Here is an 8,378-nt window from a genome sequence, read left to right as displayed (position 1 = left end):
AACGCAATATGACGATGTGTGCATCGTTCAAGGGTGATAGAAAACTTTTTTTTTCTTTTCCTCAAATGTAGTCGATCTTATAGGATTTTGATTTGATTTGATTGATGTTGCTTTTTGGGTCCAGCGGACCATATAGGCCAAATCAGGACCCCATCTTATAGGATCAGTTTCCAGATAACCATGCAGACTGTTGGTGCGACATGTACCTACCAAGCTGTTTTAGGAACGGTGTTCATTAACTTTCTCTGTCTTAAATAAAAAGTATTGACAGAAATAGGAAAACCTCTGCAATAATCATTCAAACATTCTGTAACTTTTCCATTATAACGGAAAATTCAGCTTGAAGCGTAAAGAAGTGCATCATAGTTTCCGTTGCTACTAGCTATGTGTACGAGTTGTCTCCAGTAGACCACACCATTCAGCTTGCTCGTGAATTCTGGTACTGGTTGTTCACCATACTAACATTGTCGTTTGAATTGGTGTTTATTATGTTGTGTCATTCTTCAATATTCACATTCTTTGTTTGACCATAGAGAGCTGCATGCGCATGAACATCAATAACGATTTTTTTCATGTGGTTTTTATTCCCTCAGTTGTGCTAGATAAGCACTGTTCCATTGCCTGTACCTCCCTCCTTCCCCTATGTTCTTTTTAGCTTTTGTGAATCGAAGCAAATGGTATCTAAATCTCTACTAGGTATTGTATTTGGCATTGACAATAACTGGCATATGTTTACTGAACTGTGAAATACAATTCTGTTTGCACGGAACAACTTCTTATTAGAAAGTGTGTTTGTGTGCTGGCTTTTCCACAGAATATGTTAAAGGTAACACCTGGAGAAAGAGTTATCTTTGTTTTCTATTACTCAGACTGTGGTATACTTGATTCACAATATTTCAGCCTTAGGATGGCACATGTTGCTCTGAAGTCAATTGTATGTGCTGTTTCAAAGGAAGTGTTTTTCCTCCTGTGTTTATCTACTTCCTACTGTCTCGGAGAGATGGTCTCTTAAGTGTGAAACGAGTGCAACCGTGTGTTGTGTGGTTATCATCATCATCTGTGTCATATAGTACCACACTCTACAGTTACCTGTGTTGGATGCTATGCAGAATTCACTTTCATTGAGGATATCCACTCATTACAACAACCCTAAGAAATGTGCTTTGCAATCATTTGTGTTCAAAGTTATGAAAGGAAGTATATTGATCGCTGCATGACTCGGATTATAATCACTATTTCTCCTTGTGGAACAGTGCAAAATCTAACCGGAAGAGGGTAAGTGATTTCTCTGCCATATCTGTAGGCAGCATTTATCATCAAATAAACTTTTATCCTGCAAACCATTTGTTTCAATTGTTCAGACAGCTGCGAACGTGCAGAGAACCTAAAAGTAAAGGCGAAAGCAACCGTTGGTGTCCCCTTTTAGATGTGTGCCAAGTTGTTATCTCCCTTTAGTGGAAACGCTGCCTCTGAAAGGTATCGATCGAATTAGTCACGATTCAAGCCGGATGCTGCATGCTAGGAGACGGACATCTGTGTCACTGACAAAAGCAAAAACAAAAAACAACTGTGATTACACTGCCATGAGTATATTTGTACATCTTTGGGTGTATGAAATAGGGATGGGGGGTTTAAGCTAAGACATGGGAAGGTGCAAAGTACTCATATCGTTGGGGAAGAAAAATCTTGCTTCACTTGTTCTCCTTTCAAACGTAAAATCTATGTCACTTTATTGCTTCCAAGAAAGCTGCTTTACTTGATGTATGATGCCAAAACACACACACACACACACACACACACACACACACACACACACACACACACACACACACACACACACACATACACTAACACCCACACTCAACACACACACACACACACACACACACACACACACACACACACACACACACACGGGGACACACGCACGAAGATACGCTCGCACGCACGCATCCTGTATTATCAAATGTAAAGTGGTGAAACCTTTTTATCAGTATTACTTTTTTCTGCTATTTCACTGTGGTATACATGTGCATATTTGTATGATAATCTAATGGCACCTTTTTCTTGTAATACAAACGGAATAGTACATTTACTCTTTTTAAAGGCAAAGAACTGAAAGTTGAAATGAATATTTGTTTACTAAAAAGCTGATATACTTTCGAAACAGCTGCATTGTTTTGTTTGTCCTTATAACATGAATAAATTGTCTTCTAAAACGTTCTTTGCTGTCATTGTTGCCGTTGTTCTTCCTGGTGGTGATGGTAGTGGTGGTTGTTCAGGTGGCAATTGTGTATGTATGTGTGTGCGCTCGCGCGTGCATGTGTGTTTTAGTGCGTGTGTGTATGCATCTAATCTGTGTTTGTGTTTGTCTGTGTGTATGTTTATCTTCTCTCTCTCTCTCTCTCTCTCTCTCTCTCTCTCTCTCTCTCTCTCTCTCTCTCTCTCTCTCTCTAAAATCCTTCTTTCTCTCTATGTCTCTTAATGTTTGGCAAATACACACACACACACACACACACACACACACACACACACACACACATATATATATATATATGTACAAACACACACACACACATACAGCGCCCACATATACACAAACACAAACACACACACACACACAAACACACACACACTCACACACACACACACACACACACACACACACACACACACATATATATATATATATGTACATACATACACTCACACATACAGCGCCCACATACACACACACACACACACACACACACACACACACACACACACACACACACACAACGGACCTGGATTAATTTTTTGATAGAAGTGATGTTTGCATACAACAGGATGTTTTTGATAGCAATGAAGATCAATGCAAAGCATCATGTTGTGTGGGATGCAAAAATAATACTTTGATAACAATGAACAAGAACACAACATTTCATGTACATGTCGAGTAGTCAGGTTGACAGAAACAACACTGCAATAACTAGCGCTCAAGTTATATGTCTGAACAGGCCAAAGTCGATCTAGTCATTCGTCGTTGCGGCGCACTGTCTACTCACTACGTCCTTGACCCAATTGGTTTGTTGTGCACATACTTCTTGCATCCAAGGGTGACAGCAGCGTCGATGGACGACATTCTTGCTTGCGCTTTGCTACGTTGTAAATATGTTTCCGAAAACCGGGCAAACTTGTAGTGTGTTTTGTTTGTTTGGTGTGTGTGTGTGTGTATGTGTGTCTGGGTGTGCGTGTGTGTGGGTGTGTGTGTATGTGTGTGTGTGTGTATGTGCGTCTGGGTGTGCGTGTGTGTGTGTGTGTGTATGTGTGTGGGTGTGTGTGTGTATGTGTGTATGTGTGTCTGGGTGTGCGTGTGTGTGTGTATGTGTGTGTATGTGTGTGTCTGGGTGTGCGTGTGTGTGTGTATGTGTGTCTGGATGTGTGTGTGTGTGTGCGTGGTGTGTATGTGTTCGAGTGTGTGTTTGCTTGTGTGTGTGGGGGGGTACCAGTGTATGCGTGTGTGTGTATGTGGGGGGGGGGGGGTGCGCGCGCGCGTGTGTGTGTGTGTGTGTGTGTGTGTGTGTTTCGGAAAATGCGACTGGTAAACACTCGAATGGTTTTCTTCAGAAATACTGAAGAGGTTTTGAGAAAAACGCGGACAGCGGGGTTTCAAGCAGAATATATATCCGCAGCGCGTGTATATATATCTTCTATTCGTTCACATGCACGTTTAGTTTCATTTCTGCGTCGAACGTTTACAATGCTCCACGCACATTGTTTATATCACAGCAACAAAACATCCGTGTGTGAAAAGTGCAGCAGCTGTAATACTCATATTTCTAACATTACTTATTACTTTCCTCTTATTCAATTTAATAATAATTACTTTTGTTTTTATGTGGTTGATATACAGTTGCGAACCCCTCCCCCCCCCACCCCCATCTTTCACCCTTCCTTATTTGGTCTTATTAAGGGCCATTTCATTTCGCTGATTTTCATCAAGAGAAACACGCCTATTGTACGTCGATTGGAATGTTTTTGTGTTGACTTACCTTACTGGACTTACCCCTGGTTACAATCAATCTGTTGCATACCGTAAATGTTTTTCCTGTGAGGCAGAGATGGAAGCATTCTTTGGTTGTGACTCCATCCATGCACCTCTTGAGATTGAAGTCAAAAGCACGACAACAAACCTCCACAACCAAATTCGCACAATTCACCCTTTTAATCATTGTTTTTTTAAAACCTTATTTATTAACTTATTATGTTTTTATTTTTTTTATTTTCTATGTTCCTTTTTTATTGTATTTTTTTTTTATTGCATGCAATGAGTACTTTTTTTCAATACCGCGCTTACAATCGCTTTCTTTTGTTAATAGATCCGTAGATCACGTTTCGTCTTGAAATCAGCGAACATCTTTGTGACAGGCAAAGATGACATATTAAAGTATGCCCATTTTCAGACAAATCTTTGATAAACACTGGAGTTATTTTTGATAAACAGTGTAACGGACGGACATACAGTCAGATGGACAGACACAGGTCTGCCCGTTGCAATGCACCTAATGCAAACTCAGTACGAAAGTAAACATTATTAGTAATATTACAGCTATTATCGGCTCTGTTCTAAAAAGGTTTTGTCCAGATTTTTCGAGAAAAACGCTGATAGCAGAATGTCATGCTGTGACAAACCAAAAGTACCTATTTCTCTGTGTGTTTATACCTTGTTCACTTTCGGTGCACATGAACGTTAATACTTTCATTCCTGTGTCGAAGGTTCAGAAAGTTCAACATATTTTAGCTACAAAACATCCTTGTGTAAAAAGTGTAGTAAATAGCTATACTTGTTCCTTTCATTTTAATCTATTTTTACAATTAGGCTCCCCCTCCGTCGTCTGTTTTTATTTCAAGGGCCAGTTTATTTCGCCAGGTGTTTTTTGTTTATGAAGAGACACACGCCTGTTGTACGTCGATTTAGTGTAAGTATGTCGCGATTGGAATGTTTGTGTTGCCGTACCCTACTGACCTCAACCCTCAAAATAGTTAGGGCGTGATCTGTTGCATACCTTAAATACCTTGGGGGCAAAGATGCACACATGTTTTGTTTGTGACTCTAACCCATTCACCTCTTGGGTTCATAATGAAAGCACGAGAAGGAATCTTCTATTACCAAAGTCGCGCGATTCACCCTTTTTATTTATCTATTTATTCGTTTACTTATTTACCTCGTCATTTATGAGTTTTAGTTACTTATTTATGTATTCATTTATTATGTATGTATGTATATTTGTTTGTTTGTTGGGTATATATATACTCACAAAAACAACATATATTCATTTGGCAATCTTTTCTGTAACGATAGAAACGTAGACAAAAAATGGACCGGACAAATGCAACACATTCTCTGGATGTATGTATTACCTAATAGAGAAACACACTCACATAAGAAACACAAACACACAATCACATATACCGAAGGCGGTTAACTGACATGTCTGGACCGGTACACTGCAAACTATACCACGCCTTTTCCACATGTACATTCCAACGACACGTGGACACATAATTGACCTTGTCTGAGATCTGTGCACTGATATAAAATGAGTCACATTCAATTTGGTTCAAATTAAAATTCTTGTCATACAAGTATTGTAGCTGTCCCGCCAATTTAGGCGTTCTTTAACACGTCAAGACAGGCTCTGAATGTAAGAAGTCAATTGTGGCGTACCATATATATATAGTTATGTAGCATAGACCAACCAATTTTTGGTTCACGTAAGTGTAGCCTATGCGATGCTAACTTCTGTCTGTCTGTGCGTGCGTGCGTATGTATGTATGTATGTATGTATGTATGTATGTATGTATGTATGTATGTATGTATGTATGTATGTATGTATGTATGTATGTATGTATGTATGTATGTCTGTGGTAGAAACTTTAACATTTGACTGAACACCGAAATACCCATTTTACCTGGTTATTTTTCAAGCACCATCTTCAAACTATTGAAGTAATGATCAACATTTTGTCGGCATGTGTGTAGTTAAAGTGTGTATCCAAAGAAAACGGGTGGTGGGGGGTTTTGAGGGGGTAAAAGCAGGTGACTGGTTTGTGTCGTGTGTGGTATGCAGACCAGGTCAGGGGTCAAGATCAGGTCAGGTCGCGTGAAGGATTGTGGTATAGATTCACTTTTCAGTTCTCGCCTCTGCATTCGCCGATTCGGGGAAGGCGATTTCACATTGTTCGGTTTCTTAGCTCCAGAAAAATAAATAAAGAAGATACCAAAGGAGATTTCCTACAGTCTGTTCTGCACAGCGTGTTTCCAGTGTCTGCGTGAGGAAGAGCTGTCGAAAGCGCAGTGTCGATCCGGCAGTCGTGTCCCCGGTAAGTACAGACAGATCTAGTCTAGTGTTTCCCACTCTTACAACGTGTCACCTAAGCTTACTGATAATCCGTTTTGTTTAATTTCTTTCTATTTCAGCAGACACGGATATCAATCACAGTGCTAGGCAGTCACCTCCAGTGAAATGAGTTGATCTAAAGTGCCTGTAATGTTTGGATGTCTTTGTTCTTGGTTCGGTGTATGTGAATTTCAAGACTTGCAGTAGAGTCTCAAGTTTGCTCTGCCCGTATAAAACTGTCCACCATTTATTTGAACATGCAGATATAAGGAAACGGAATGAATCTGTTCTCAAAGTCAACATTATTACGATTTTGCCTCAGTTTCAAAACATGCTCTGTCATGGTTCTGTCTGTAAAATTTGGTACCTTGCAACAACTTCCTTAAATTTAAAAGACAGTTTTTGAATGCTAGATCTACCTAGATCTGTATCGCGTTTCATTCCAGACTCCTCTCTTTGATTGCACTGTTCGCTGTTTACGCACTTTCATGATTCGTTAATGTCTGTAACGTTTGGTAAACTTACCTTGCAACAGCTAATTCCTTGTCTTTGTTGGTATTTTATTTCAAGGCAGCACAACGTAAGATAGCTTCTTTTGGACAGCAGGTAGAATGCGAGTTATGAGACAACGACAGTCGCCCAAAGAAAGCTTGCTGTGGAATTTTGTTCTACATAATGGTACATGTGATTCTGTATTTTTCTGCGGTTAATGTTAAAGCTTAATGGGTGTTTTTTTCCTCTGTTGGTTTCTTCCTCCTGAGTTGATCGTTATCACTCAAACAAGACCATCAGAGAGTACCTCAGTTGCTCCTCAAAATGGACTGTGAATAGTGTGTTGACTGTGTTGACCGTCATAATTATTTTAAGAACCAGGCTGCTGCAGTCAGTTGACATGTTTCACATATTGTAGGGTTCCCATGCTGCATGGGTAAAGTGGCTTGTATAACCCGACTATTCAGTATCAAAACACTGTTTATATTTGTGTAGGTTGTAGTCATCACAACTAATCGCATTTTGCCTTTTGTTTCAGAAAGGAGGATAAGCTACAACAAGATCGACGCTATGTCAGACATGCCTCAGCCACATGACGACTTCCGAATTTAGATCCACTCGGCATGGTGACAAGTCTTGATGAAAAGTATAAGACTGAGGACAGCAGTGGAAAAAGTGGCCACATGGCAGGTACCTATTGCTTTGTGTCTGCAGTGCAAAAGAGTAGATTTCCAAATGAACACAGTACCCGCAGATCTACTGCTGATTTACGACGGGCAAGCTAAAATCCAGGGCAGAGAACACTGCAGCATTGTAATCCAACTCTTTATTTGTTTCCATATCTTTAACTCTTAGTCGTATGACAATTCCAAGAATATATTATATTGATACGCAAGCTCTAGGGTAGGTTAATGATTGTAGATAAGCTTTGCCATGATAATTATGCTGATGCAGTTTAAAAGTGTGTATGTGTGCGTGTGTGTGAGTGTGTGTATGTGTGTGTGTGTGTGTGTGTGTGTGTGTGTGTGTGTGTGTGTGTGTGTGTGTGTGTGTGTGTGTGTGGATTGCACAAGATCTCCTTCAGGAAAAACTACACCAACAACAAATACACAGTCATTTTATCTGTTTGCCTTCTTTTGAAAATTATACATGGAGTAGATATGATGCGTTAGTTTTAACTGTGTGTGTGTGTGTGTGTGTGTGTGTGTGTGTGTGTGTGTGTGTGTGTGTGTGTGTGTGTGTGTGTGTGTGTGTGTGTGTGTGTGTGTGTGTGTGTGCGTGTGACGGAGTGATTGAGTTTGTGTTACTGTTTGTCTATTTTTTACGGGAGCCTTGAAGGCTTCGCCTCTTGTTACTTTTTGAGATACAAAAATAAAAATTAATGCAGAACTATTCTCTGGGATTTTAGAAGCCAGAATATATTTTACTTTTTTCAAATTGCATCCAAAATGGATTTGTTGTGATGATTTTAAATAGGTAGGGTGCCCACACCACTGGACACGT

The sequence above is a fragment of the Littorina saxatilis genome, linkage group LG8 (assembly GCF_037325665.1).
Source record: "Littorina saxatilis isolate snail1 linkage group LG8, US_GU_Lsax_2.0, whole genome shotgun sequence".
NCBI classification, from domain to species: domain Eukaryota; kingdom Metazoa; phylum Mollusca; class Gastropoda; order Littorinimorpha; family Littorinidae; genus Littorina; species Littorina saxatilis.
Note: the sequence above shows the minus strand (reverse complement) of the source record.